Raw genomic sequence first — 14617 nt, 5'->3', positions numbered from 1 at the left:
TATCCAATATTTCTATGAGGGCTTGATTCCAAGAGACAAAGTTAACATTGATGCCGCTAGTGGGTGGATGCTTGATTGACCCACTGTCCTTAAGGCTTGGGAACTAATTGACAAGATGGCTTCAAGTGGTGCTCAATACGCTAAAGGGAAAAGAGAAATGTGAATATGGTAAGGTTCCTCATTCTTTTAATGATTCATATGTGGGACTTGCTAGCTGCCAAGATTGGAGAATTTTGGCTCCACAAATATCTCAAGTGAGCAATGTAGTACTTCTCAGCAAACTTTGTCCCTTATTCTTGTAACTTTTTTGTGACTCACCTATGCATGTAGAAAGCAGTTGTCCCCTATGAAGTTTTGAACAAGTAAATTCTATCTACAATGGAAAACAATCCTATGTGGGAGGCAAGGGCAAGGAGCTTATTCTAATACTTACAACCCTTCATGGAGAGACCATCCTAATTTCTCCTATTCAAATCCAAATGTGGCTTTACAAACAATCAACAAAGAGGATCCTATCAAAACACCTTTGGCCGTGACCCTCCACCTCATTTGTCTCAGGTAGCTCTTCTCAAAGCTACAATCCAAGTGGTAATTCTCTTACACACCTTCTTCTAATTCTTATGGATAGGAGGCTTGTTCCATTGAGAGTTCTTCTAATTCGAACTCTTCTAATGATGTGAATGTGTTTACGTAAGCAGTTGATTGAAATGAACTCTTTGTATAAAAACATGTATGATGGCTTAGGGAACAAGGTAGAGAGTATGGGTAACAAGTGTGAGAACATGAACTCTAAAATTGATGCCCTTACTTCTCAAATGAATATGCTTGCTAACCAATTAAGTGCAGCCAATGCTCAAGCCTCTAATTACCATCCACACCGTTGCTAATCCTAAAGCTAATCTTAATGCTATCACATTGAGGAGTGGCAAGGAGTTGGGAGAAAGAGTACAAGAAGACAAAAGACAAGGGAAGGCCGAGAAGCCCTCTTTAAATTCTTCAATTGATGTTAATGTTTCTAGTTCTTCTTTTGCTCCTAATGATGCATCTTTTTGTAGAGATATGATGAGGATGAAACATTGAGGAGATCATATGTGAGCAACCACCATCTAAGGTGGAAAAGGGGACTATGGCCGAGTTGTTTAGTAAGGAAAAAGAGGGAGAGGCCGAGCAAAGTGAAACAAGAAAGGAGAGTTCAAGGAAGGAAGAAGGAAAGCAAAGTCAAGAGATTATGCTTCCTTTTCCACAAGCACAAGTGGTCCCTAAGCAAGTAAAGGGACAATTTGATCAAGAGGTATATGATTTCTTCCACAAGATTCATGTTAATGTACCCTTGATGGATGTAGTTAAGAACTTTCCTAAGTATGCCAAATTTTTGAAAGATTGTTGTACAAATAAAAGAAAATTTAGGCCTAATGCAAGGGTACAATTACCCTCATCTGTGAGTGCTATCATGAAGCCTCAACTCCCTATAAAATGTGAGGACCCCGGTTCCTTCACAATTCCATGCAAGATTGGCAACACACATTTTTCTCATGCATTGATAGACTTAGGTGCAGCCATTAATGTTATGCCTCTTTCAATTTATCATGCCTTGAGTCTTGATTGCATGCATAAGACACCTATGATATGCCAATTAGCGGATAGAAGTGTTAGAAGACCACATGGAGTAGTAGAAGACTTGTTGGTTTGTGTTAAAGGTCTATTATTTCCTGTGGATTTCTATGTGCTTGATATGTCAAAAGAAGGGAGTGGGGATGATATTTTTGATTTTAGGAAGGCCATTTATGAGGACTGCCCGTACATTGATTGACATGGAAAAAGGTAGTTTGATTTTGAAATGTGGAGAGGATCATGTTATTTTTAATATATATGAAGCAATGAAACATCCTTTTGAGGATTATTCTTTGTTAGGTGTAAGTTCCATTGAGTTATTGCTTCATGATGCTTGTGAGTCTCACATGCTTGATTCTTTCTCACATGTTGATGATGATTTGTCTCTTGTTACTACTACATGTATTGATGGATGTAGTTGTCCTATTTGTTTAGAGATTGATGCATGCTTGAATGATGCAACTACTTCTTCTCATGATTTGTTTAAAATATCTCCTATGCTTGATCTTGAAATGCTTGAGAAGGGTATATCTTCTTGTGTTGTAGGTACTAAAGCCATTAAGGCCGAATCTATGAGTTTTTCTCCACTCGAGCTTGATGTTCTTAGGATTCCAAGCTATTGGAGGAAAATTCTACACTTTCACATGTCGAGGCCGTGGCTCAAGTCCAAGCACTTGAGGACAAGTTGCAAGAAAAGGGGGAGGCTGTAAAGAAAGAAGAGGAGAAATCAAAAACAAGTGAGAAGCCTAAAAGACAAGATAGTACCATGGAATATTCCACCAAATTAGACTTGAAGAAGCTCATTCCCTCTTGTGTAGAGCCACCTACCTTGGAGTTGAAGCCTTTACCATCCAATCTCAAGTATGCATATCTCATTGAGAATGAGAAGCTTCCGGTAATAATTTCTAACTCTTTATCTCTTGAGGAAGAAAATGCATTACTTGATGTGTTGAGAAAGAACATACATGCTATTGGTTGGACTTTGGCTGACATTCCTGGTATTGACCCTATTGTGTGCACACATAAAATTTTTCTTGAGGACAATGCTAAGCCCATTAGGCAACCACAAAGGAGACTTAACCCATTGATTTTAGATGTGGTAAAGAAAGAGGTTGTTAAGCTACTTAGTGCTGGGATCATCTATCCTATAGCTGACAGTGAGTGGGTGTCTCCAACCCAAGTTGTACCTAAGAAAGGGGGGATTACTGTGGTAAAAAATGAGAAAGGAGAGCTTGTTCCAACTAGAGTTCAAAATGCTTGGAGAGTGTGCATAGACTATAGGAAGCTCAATAATGTGACTAGGAAGGACCATTTTCCTTTGCCTTTTATTGATCAAATGCTTGAGAGATTGGCTTCCAAGTCCCATTATTGCTTCCTAGATGGGTTTAGTGGGTATTTTCAAATTCCCTATAGCTCCTAGTGACCAAGATAAGACTACCTTTACATGCCCCTTTGGTACATTTGCCTATAGGAGGATGCCCTTTGGTCTTTGCAATGCACCTGGTACTTTTCAAAGATGCATGATGTCCATATTTTGTGATTTTATTGAACATTGCATGGAAGTCTTTATGGATGATTTTACTGTGTATGGTGAGTCCTTTGATTCATGCTTGCATTCTTTAGATAAAGTGCTTGGTAGGTGCATTGAAAAGAAGCTTGTGCTTAACTTTGAAAAATGCCATTTCATGGTAGATAAAGGAATTGTTTTAGGCCATTTGATTTCTTCCAATGGCATAGAGGTGGATAAGGCCAAAGTAGATGTGATTGCTTCTTTGCCATATCCTGTTGTTTGAAAGATTTGAGATCATTTTTGGGACATGCAGGCTTTTATAGGAGATTTATAAAGGGGTTTAGTGAAATTGCTTTGCCTATGTCTAAACTCTTACAAAAAGATGTTGATTTTGTTTTTGATGATGCTTGCAAAAGGAGTTTTGACACTTTGAAAAGCATGCTCATTTCCCCTCCCATTCTTAAAGCCCCAAATTGGTCTTTGCCTTTTGAGTTGTCATGTGATGCTTCTAATTTTGCTGTGGGAGCTATGCTTGGTCAAAGAGAGGGCAAGTTATCATATGTGATTGCTTATGCATCTAGGACCCTAGATTCAGCTCAGGTTAATTACACCACAACTGAGAAAGAGTTGTTTGCTATTGTTTTTGCACTTGATAAATTTAGATCATATCTTCTTAACTCTAAAGTTGTTGTGTACACTGACCATGCTGCTGTGAGGTACTTGTTTAAGAAGACAGATTCTAAGCCTCGCTTGATTCGATGGGTGATCTTAATGCAAGAATTTGATGTGGAGATAAGGGATAGGAGTGGTTCTACCAATCAAGTAGCGGATCATTTGTCTAGACTACCTCATTTAAAAGCTACTATGGTAAACTCTAACCCTACTATTCCTTGTGATTCATTTCCTGATGAGGCATTGTGTGCCATTTCATCTAAGCCTCCATGGTATGCCTCTTTTGCTAACTATATTGAGTGTAGAGTCTTGCCTCCTTGTGCTTCACGTTTTGCCATTGAAAAATTGAAAAGAGAGTCTAGATTTTACATTTGGGAACCACCTTTGATGTGGAAGATTTGTAGTGATAAAGTGATTAGGAGGTGTGTTGATGATTTGATGTGCCTTCTGTTCTTGAATTTTGTCACTCTCATGCATGTGGTGGTCATTTTAGCTCAAATAAGACAGCTAGGAAGGTTTTAGATTGTGGATTGTATTGGCCTAGCTTGTTTAAAGACTCTTATGAATTTTGTAAAGCATGCTTGAAATGTCAAAAGGTTAGTAGTTGGGGTAAGAGACATGAAATGCCTCAACAACCCATTTTATTTTGTGAGATTTTTGATGTTTGGGGCATTGACTTCATGGGTCCCTTTCCACCATCCTTTAGTTTTGAGTACATATTACTTGGTGTTGATTATGTTTCTACTAGAACTTGTGATGCTAAGATTGTTTTGAAGTTTCTCAAATCTAATATTTTTGTAGGTATGGAGTTCCTAAGGCCTTGGTAAGTGACCAAGGATCCCACTTTTGCAATAAGATGATGAAGGCTCTCTTGGCTAAATATGGGGTGCATCACAAAATCTCTACACCATATCATCCCCAAACTAATGGCCAAGCCGAAGTATCAAATAGAGAAGTCAAGAAAATCCTAACCAAGGTGGTGAACACAAATAGGAAGGATTGGTCTTTACACTTGGAGGATGCTTTGTGGGCTTATCGGACCGCTTATAAGACTCCCATTGGCATGTCTCCTTTTCGATTGGTGTATGGAAAGGCTTGCCACCTCCCTGTGGAGATAGAGCATAGGGCCTATTGGGCCATCAAGAAACTAAACTTGGATTTCCATCTTTCGGCTAAGGAGAGATTTCTTCAAATGCAAGAACTTGAGGAGCTTAGGTTGGATGCCTATGAGTCTTCTAGAATCTATAAGGAGAAAACAAGGATCCTTCATGACAAGCTAATCTTGAGGAAAAAGTTCCAAGAAGGAGATCAAGTCCTCTTGTTCCAAACAAGGTTTATTCATAAGCATGCCAAGTTGAAGTCTAAGTGGGAGGGACCATATCTAGTGACCAAGGTGTTTCCCTATGGGGTTTTGCAACTCTTGAATAAAGCCACGGGTTCCACTATGCAAATCAATGGTCACCTATGCAAGCTCTACAAAGATGCCAAATCACTTCAAAAGGAGGAGGACTTCTCTCAACATGTTTTTGAACCACCATGATAAGGTTGTATCTCTCTAACCTTGAGCTTTTACCTTCCTTTAATTGATATATTAATGATAGGTATAGTTCAAGTGTGGGGGAGATGAACCTAGTAGGAAAATTAGAGTTTATTTGCTTTATTTGACTTCTTTGTTTTGTGTTTTAGTTTGAAAAAAAAATATCTGCACACACTTTTGTTATGCATTCATTATTGATCTCACTTTATTTTATCACTAGTCTATACATACATTGAGGACAATGCATGATTTAAGTGTGGGGGAGAGAAATAAACATTTTGTTTTGTTTGTTTGGTTTTGTTTGGTTTTGCAAAAAAAAATTCAAAAAAAAATTTCTTTGTTTTGTTTTGTTTGAGGTTACTTAATTACCTAGCTCTTGAATGGATATTTTGATTCTTGAGATGTGGTAATTTTTAGGATTGAATAGGTGTGAAGTGAACATTCTTTTACCTTGAATTAATGGATTAGAGTGGCATATTACCCTTTCATGGAAGAGGCTAAACACTCATGTGTGATTAATTCCTTAGTGATGTTACCCTCTAGAATTTGTTTCACTTCTTAATTAAGACCATATATCTTGCACTTGTTTGATAGGAGATGAGAGATGGCATTCATAAAAAATAGCCAAGAGCCAAATAGCCAACCTATTATTATTTATTATCCTTTGTTAGCCACTTTGAGCCTTTGGTTTGATTCTTAAAAAAAAAATATTCACCCTATTTTTCCCCAAGGAATGCATGTTACACTTTTATATGTCTTTTTAATATTCATTGCATGTCCTAGATCAAATGAGTGGATGCCTATTATCATTTCTCTATCCATTACTTCCATTGTTTTCAAAGAGTTAGGGGCAACCCAAAAAAAAAAACAACAAAGATAGATTTGAAAAAAAAAATATAGTCAAAAAGAAAAGAAATAAAGTTGCTAGAAAAAAAAAAGAAAAGAAAGAAAAAAAAAAAAATAAAAATAAAAAGTTGCCTAGCTCATCCATTCCATTTGTTTTATTATTTCTTATCATTTCTTTCCATCCTCATTGTGTTAAGGTGTTCACTCAATTGAGTTAGGTTATGCTTTGCATATTAAGGGGATATATCTTGATTTAGCATTATTTTGATGCTAACCCTATTTTTTTTTATATACATGCATTTCTTAGACATCCTTTCATTACCTATATCACAACCTAATAAAGTCCATTTGATTCTTGATTGCAAGTGCTATTTAGTGATGGAGATGTAGAAGGGTTACAAATTCATAGTAGGGTTTATCCTAAGAAATTTTGAGTGAAATTTAATACCTTATACACTTTGAGTGATGAGAGCAAACACTTAACCTAGAGAGGCTTACTCTTTGACATTGATTCTTGGTAAGGGTTTGTTTGTGATGTGCATAATTCTTTCGTAATTATTGCCACATTGATTGATAATTTGTAGAAGTTCATGAGCTAGTATTTTAGTGACTTGAAACAATGTTTTTCTCTTATTTCTTTGTCTTATAGTTTCTTTTGGGACCTTTTTCACTTGATTTTGCCCGGAGTGCAAAAGCTAAGTGTGGGGGAATTGATAGAACACATTTGTTACCCACTTTTATTTGTCAATTAGGACCATTTTATTAATGATTTATCACCTTCAAGTGCACACATTGCATTAGATTTGGAACTTTGCCTAAGTTTCTAAGATCAGTGCACTAGGGGCATTTTGGTCCAAAAAATGAACTTTTGAGAAAATGTACAAGAAAAATTGACAAAGTGCATTTTATGTCCAGTTGATGAATGGTGAAATTATATTTTTAAAATTCATTTTAGTTTGGGAGTAATTAAATAAAAAAGTCAACACTTTCTTAAGTGTCTTAGTTTGTCCTAGTTTTTGGTTTGCCTTTGTGTGAAAATTTTTATATAATTTTGTGCAGCCTGAAACTTGGTTAATTTAATAAATTCTCCCTTCTAATTATGAATTTAATTCTGGACATGAATTAGATTTTATTATATCATATGCTATTTAATTGAATTATGTGATTTATGTGACATAGGTGGCATGTGACTTGTGCATCAATTGGGCAATTGAGGTCAACACTCCTTGAGGACAATGGCTGATGGTTTGCACGTGAATTATGATTATTTTTAGGGATTAGATCAGCTAAAATGATGTGGATGACACATGGGAAATTAGGCACACATTGGAATCATCTACAAACCAATAGGAAGTTGCCACCTTGCAAGTGTGACAAGGCTCCATTTACATTTTAATTTCTTTTTCCTTATTTTAATTAAGCTTCAGCTGATGGGAGACACCAAGGAGCACGCCATTTTAAACCCCAAATGGGATCCAACACATATCTCATTCATCTTCCACATTCTCTCTCTCTTGTTCATAGTGTTCTTCATTTTCTCTCTTTTGTTCTTCATTTTCCAGCATTCTAACCTCCATTTTCAGCCACCAAACCTCCACAAAACTCATACCATTCTTCTCGTCTCTTCATTTTCATTCCATCCTTCCATTTTCACAATGATTGAAGCTCATTTCATCATTCAAGAGCTATGGAGTTTGGTCTTCACAAGCAATCACTAGGGTTCTTGAAGATGAAGATTGGCTAAGTTTCTACAGAATAATCAAGTCACTACTCTAAACAAGTAGGAATTTGATAGACTTTTTACTCCTCATAGTCCACAAATAATCAAAGTCATCAAGATCGCAAGAATAACCCATCACATAACAAGCATAAACTTTTAACTCTCTAAGACTAATTAAGAAAACAGCAACAAATGAAAAAAAAAATAAAAAATGACAAGAGCAGCAGAATAAACATTGAGATTTAGGTTGGAATATAGAATATAGGTGTATATTACATCATACATTGATTTGACCTTTATCTTATAATATACTCTCTTTGTTAAAAATGTAAGGCATTTTTTGAGGAGTTAAATTTTTAAAAATGTAAGGCATTTTTAGTCTTTCGAGGTGTAATCATTGCTTTTTTTTTTCGAAAAGTTCTCCTATTGATAATGAATTTATATTTATTGTAGAATGTTTAATAGGGGTGAATATGGAAAAATAGGGTTAGTTTGAAAGTAACCAATTACTTTATTAGGGGTGAAATTCAGTTAAAAAATGCCTTATATTTTTAATAGAGGGAGTAGATGTATATGTACATTGATATATTGATTTAACCGTCATCTTACTTTCTTTTTAACCTAGTGATATTGGGATTTAAATTTAGAAGAATGACAGTTAAATCACAAAAAAAGTGAACTAATAAAAATTAGGTTTGTGATAAAATTTTGTAAAAAATGAATTATAAATATCAATTCAAATAGTAATAAATATAACTTTTTATTAAATTTAAGAGTTATACTCCCTCCATTAAAAAATGTAAGGCATTTTTTGAGGAGTTAGGTGTTCAAAAAACAGATCGAAAATAGAAGGAAGAAAGAAGGATGTTGAGGAAGTGATGGAGAAGAGCTTGTGTTCTGTTAGGGCACGATCTCTAGGCCACATTAGGAGCATTTGGAACTTGAATCACCATTAAGTAAGTTCCACATTCCCTCTTCTCCCTCTTTTATATGAAAATCTAGACATTTAGGATAATGGAGACTTTGATTTTGGTTCCCTTGGGTTTAGACTGAACCCTTGGGTTATTTAAGATTTTGGGGAGTTAAATCAAGCTTTTAACCCTAGGTTTGTGAGTTTATGGTAATTTGATATTTTCGGTTAGGGTTTGGATGAACATTAGGCATAATTTGAAGGTTTTAAGACAATGTATGGTATTAGTTAGTGATTTTAGTGTATTGGATGTTTAATAGGATGGTTAGAGTGTTTAGAAATGGTTGATGTTGTTAGAAAAAGGAATTTGGATATTTTAGGTACTTAGAACCTAGGAAATTTAGGGTTTATCTGAAGTGATAATTGATAATTGTCACTTGATTGTGTAGATTGAGTGTTGTTTGAGCTACCTCGTGCATATAAAATGTGTAGAGCTAATGTTAAATCCTGGTAACCTATTTTTTGTGATAAAGGGTTGAGGTAACAAAATAATTGACACTATTGTATTATATTGCTTAACTATTTGCGAGTATATATGTTAAATTTATTACTTAGAATTTGATAACCTTGCATATTGCAAAACATGGTTTTGTGCATGAAAAACTATTTGTGAATGATGAGAATGATGAAAGTTTTATATGGACTAGTTGGTAAATTTGAAATGTATATGTGTTAAATATAATGAGTCTGAGCATATTCATGTTAAGGGGTGGGAGTTCACCCATAGGAAGGAGTAGTAGAAGTCCATATGGCATGTATCTCCTTAATGTCTAGTGAGGCATGATGTTAGAGATTTTCTCCTTAGTATCCATACAGGATACAACGTTAGAGAGTGACACTTTTTAACATCAATGATGCAGTGTTAGAGTAATGACATCCCAATTTGTGTGTGATAGGAGGAGGTCATAGTCAGGAAGCAAGATAGGATACCTTTAGCCAGGTGATCTTACCACTGAAGGTGAGCTCAGACCATTGTGAATGTGCACTTAATCCAAGAGTCTATAGTTTCAGTCAGGGTGATATAGAGGCTCAGGTGGTAGAATGATCATGTTAGTGGTAAATCACTTATATTCATGGAAAGGAATATGTTGTAATATGCTAAAAGTATACTTTGGAGTATTATAGCTTTACTCTCTTATGGTTGTGTATGTTAATTAGGTTGCAAAAAATTATATAAGAATTTTCACATAAAAGCAAATCAAAAACTAGGTCAAGCTAAGATACTTTAAAAAAGTGTTAACTTTTTTATTTAATGACTCTCAAACTAAAATAAATTTTAAAAATTTAATTTCACTACTCATCATCTAGATATAAAATGAACTTTGTCAATTTTGCTTGTACTTTTTCTCAAAAGTTTATTTTTTTAGATCAAAATATCCTTAATGCACTGAACCTAGAAATTTAAGCAAAATTTCAAATCTGATACAATGTGTGCACTTGAAGGTGATAAATCATTAGTAAAAGAGTCCTAATTTACAAATAAAAATGGGTAACAATGTGTTCTATCAATTCTCTCACACTTATCTTTTGCACTTCAGGCAAGATCAAGTGAAAAAGTTTCTAAAAGAAACTCAAATACAAAGAAACAAGAGAAAAACAATGTCCAAAGTCACTAAAATACTAGCTCATGAACTTCTACAAATTATCAACCAATATGGCAATAATTAGGAAAGAATTATGCATGTGACAAATAAAATTTTACCAAGGATCAATGTCAAAGAGTAAGCCTCTCTAGGTTAAGTGTTTTCTCTCATCACTCAAAGTGTATAAGGTAATCGATTTCACTCAAAATTTCTTAGGATAAACCCTACTAGAAGTTTGTAACCCTTCTATATCTCCACCACCAAATTAACACTTGTAATCAAGAATCAAGTGGACTTTATTAGGTTATAATGTGGGTAATGAAAGGATATCTAAAAAATACATGTAAGAAAAAAAAAGGTTAGCCTCAAGATAATACTAAGATCAAGATATATCCCCTCAATATACAAAGCATAATCTAATTCAATTGAGTGGACACCTTAACTTAATAAGGATGGAAAGAAATGACATGAAATAATGAAACAATGGAATCAAATGAGCTAGGCAACTTTTATTCTTGTCTTTATTTTCTTTTTCTCCTTCTTTTCTTCTTCTCTTTGTTTCTTTTTCTAGCAACTTTATTGCTTTCATTTTCATATTTTTTTCAAATCTTTGCATTTCTTATTTTTTGTTTGTTGCCCTTGACTCTTCAAAAAAAAATGAAAATAATGAATATAATAGTGTAACAATAAAGGATAAAGAGTAATAGATAGAAAAATGACAATAGGAATCCATTCACTTGATCTAGGACATGCAATGAATATTAAAAAGATATATAAAAGTGTAACATGTATCCCTTAAGAAAAATAGGGTCAATATTTAATTTTTTAAAAGAATCAAATCAAAAGCTCAAAGTGGCCAACAAAGGATAATCAATAATAATGGGTTAGCTATTTGGCTCTTAGCTATTTTTATATGAATGTCATTTTTAATGTTCTATCAAATAAGTGCAAGACATATATGGTCTTAATTAAGAAGTAAAACAAATTTTAGAGAGTAACATCACTAAGAAATTAATCACACGAGTGTTTAGCCTCTTCCATGAAAGAATAATGTGCCACTCTAATCCATTAATTCAAGGTAGAAGAAAGTTTACTTCACACCTATTCAATTCTAAAATTATCACATCTCCAACATCAAAATATTCATTCAAGAGCTAGGTAATTAAGTAACCTTAAACAAAACAAAACAAAGCATAAACTTTTTTTTTTTGAAATTTTTTCAAAATCAAACAAATAAAACAAAATGCTTATGTCTCTCCTCCACATTTAAATCATGCATTGTCCTCAATGTATGCATAGACTAATGATGGAACAAGGTGAGATCAATATGGTTGCATGCATAACAAAAGTGATGCAAAAATTTTTTTTTCAAACAAAAAAAATGATCAAAAAGAATAAAATTCTATCATTTTCTACTAGATTCATCTCCCCTATACTTGCAATTTACTCAATCAACAAATCAAAGTATAAAGGAATGTAAAGTAAAGAGCAAGGATGAAGAAGATACAACTTAGTTTAAATCTCTACAAGCTCTTGAAGTTAAAATTTCATCTTTAAGGAGTAGCATAAAGCTACTTATTATCATCTTCTTTCTAATCATCTTGGGTGGAGGTTCGGGATCAATTGGTAATGACTCCAAGATGTATGGTGTAGAAACTTCCATAACTCTATGTTGTTGATCTTCTTCATCATTAGCCAAGTTCTCTTCCATTGCAATGATAAATCCTCTAAGTACATGAGGATTCTTGGCCATATCATCATGTAGACCTATAAAATCAACAAAGAACCCTTCCTCAAGCATATTGGATTCAAAAGAAGTGTACTCATGATTAATTTCACCCAAAAATGCATCATCAATTATTTCATCAAGTAAATAAGTGCTACACTTTTCAAACACAAATAAATTAATTTCTAAACAAATAGCACATAGAGAATCATGTGAACAATCACAAGTGAATAGAGAATTAGAATAACTACTATGAAACAAAACCAACTCATCATCAAAATTATCAAGCATTAAATCAATATTATTCACATTACCATTTGACTTTGTAAAATCAGTTCCTTGAATTCCAACCATCTTGTCATCTTAAGTTACTTTCAATTCCTTGTTCAAATCCTCAATAAAAGCCACAGCCTCTTCAAGCATTTCAATAGGGTGCTTAGCCAAAGATACCACAAGTGCAGAATTTTCTTCTAATAGCTCGAAAACCTTTTAGACATCAAACTTGAGTAGAGGAAATTCCTCAATATTTCCTCCTTTGATGCTTTCACTATTAAGATTTTCAAGAGAATTTACTTTGACTTCAATTTCCTCATGCTTTAAATCCTCCAAATTCTCCTTTTCTTGTGACTTGTCCTCAATTTCTTATAAGCCTTGCACATTAGCCTCTTCAAGTTGAGCTCCTTGAAATCAAGAGATGGTTTGGCCACATTGCCTTGTTCACCTATAAAAGAAGGTAAACAATCTTTCTCAAGCATGTCATGGTTAGAAAAAACAAGTGCATGTGCATTATCAACAATATCACAAGAAGGAATTGGAATTTCAAGCACACAAAATACATCATTGCCACTATCAACATCCATTTCAAATTTTTTTATTCAAGCTAAGTGAAGAATCAACACTTTCAACGACATTTAAATTTAAATGAAGAGAATTATCATGTGAACTCAAAATGTTTTTCTCCCAAGGATATACTTTTTCACAATATGGTGATTCAACTATAATTCTTTCTTCATGTATGTCATCATCATTCAAAAAATTATGCTCATTATTAGATAAAGTCAAATGTGTAGAAGAATTAACCTTAATAAAAGTATGAGAATTGTTACTTAAACAAGATGACTCAATCTATGAAGCTTGAAATGAATTGTTGATTTGAGTAAGTCTCTCTATCATATCATCCAAGGCTTTCAAAGGGTCTCAAGATTTTTTTCATTTCTTTAAACATTTGATCTTTTCTTTGGTGGTAATCCATGGATTGCTTCATGGATTAAGATCATCTTGAAGTTTTCCTTATCAATTCTTCGGTCATTAGAACTTGATCTTGAATTGAATCCTCTTGATAGAATGAAGTTCCTTGTGATTCTTGCATAAGACAAATGTAATTCTCGAAAATCATATGGACTTCTTTCACTTTGGTCTTAAGCAAATGTAAGTTCTCTAATTGTTTGGTAGCAATTTCCCACTTGGTATTCATGTTGTGGTGATGAATATCTTACAAGAGAAGGACATTCAAAACAAAAAGGGTAAGGAGACTTAAAATGCACACAATATTTACTTCTTTATTAATGAGGTGTGTTAAAATTGTATTGTGCTTGAAATTGATCAAGATAAGACGGTGTGCAATTATTGTTATGAGGAAACATGATTAATCAAGGTACACAAGCAAGCTCTAGAATGCAAAAACAAATAATTTTTTTTCTTCAACTCTATAAACAAACAAAAACAACACTAAACAAGTAGAAAGTAAGTTAGAAATGCTCAATCAAAAAGCTTTGACATTTTTAGAATTCATGTAACAAGCTCTTTAGAGATAGTGAACTTGTGAATTTTTTATTAGCCAATCCACACAAGCAATTCCCCTAAAAATGCTATGAGAGATACAAGAGATATATAGGAAAATGATATAAAAATTTTAGATTAAAAAAACCTTCACAATCTTTCCCAAAAATTTTCACAATATGGTCCATAGTTCTAGAGAACAAGATTTCATCTAGAAGACCTTTAGAGCTTCTAATAAACTTTAAAATAGGTACATGGCAAAATTGAAGAAAATTCTAAACACAAGAAACAAAGTTAAGACAATAATAAGAAAACTGAGAATGGAATCAATCAATTTGAACATACAGAGAGGGAGATATGCTAACTTAAAGTTGTAATAGGGTTTTGGGAATCCTCTACAAAGGCTTCCTGGACTTTGTTAGCTTGTAAAAATTTCACAAGACACTTCCCACGTCCAAAATTGACCAAATGAATATCCAAATGAATATAAGATATAAATATTTCCAATGAAATAAATTTTAAGTTCAAATTCTCCCAGACGGATTCCCAATTGAATTTTTAATGTCAGACAGAGATACTAGAAATAGAGTATTTTTAACTCTACACTAAACCAACAAAAATTGTACTAATTTTTTTCTCTTTTCCAAAATGAACACAAAACAA

At 33.7% G+C, this 14617-nt stretch overlaps 1 pseudogene; it reads left to right on the top strand.

Annotated features, from left to right (window-relative positions):
• LOC129314040 (uncharacterized) overlaps positions 1 to 3868 on the top strand; it is an 8536-nt pseudogene extending 4668 nt beyond the window's left edge.
• The last annotated feature ends 10749 nt before the right edge of the window (positions 3869 to 14617 follow it).

This window comes from Prosopis cineraria, unplaced genomic scaffold (genome assembly GCF_029017545.1).
Source record: "Prosopis cineraria cultivar Desert tree isolate PC_DT_omini unplaced genomic scaffold, ASM2901754v1 PC6, whole genome shotgun sequence".
NCBI classification, from domain to species: Eukaryota; Viridiplantae; Streptophyta; class Magnoliopsida; order Fabales; family Fabaceae; genus Prosopis; species Prosopis cineraria.
This window is presented reverse-complemented; position numbering and strand designations above follow the sequence as displayed.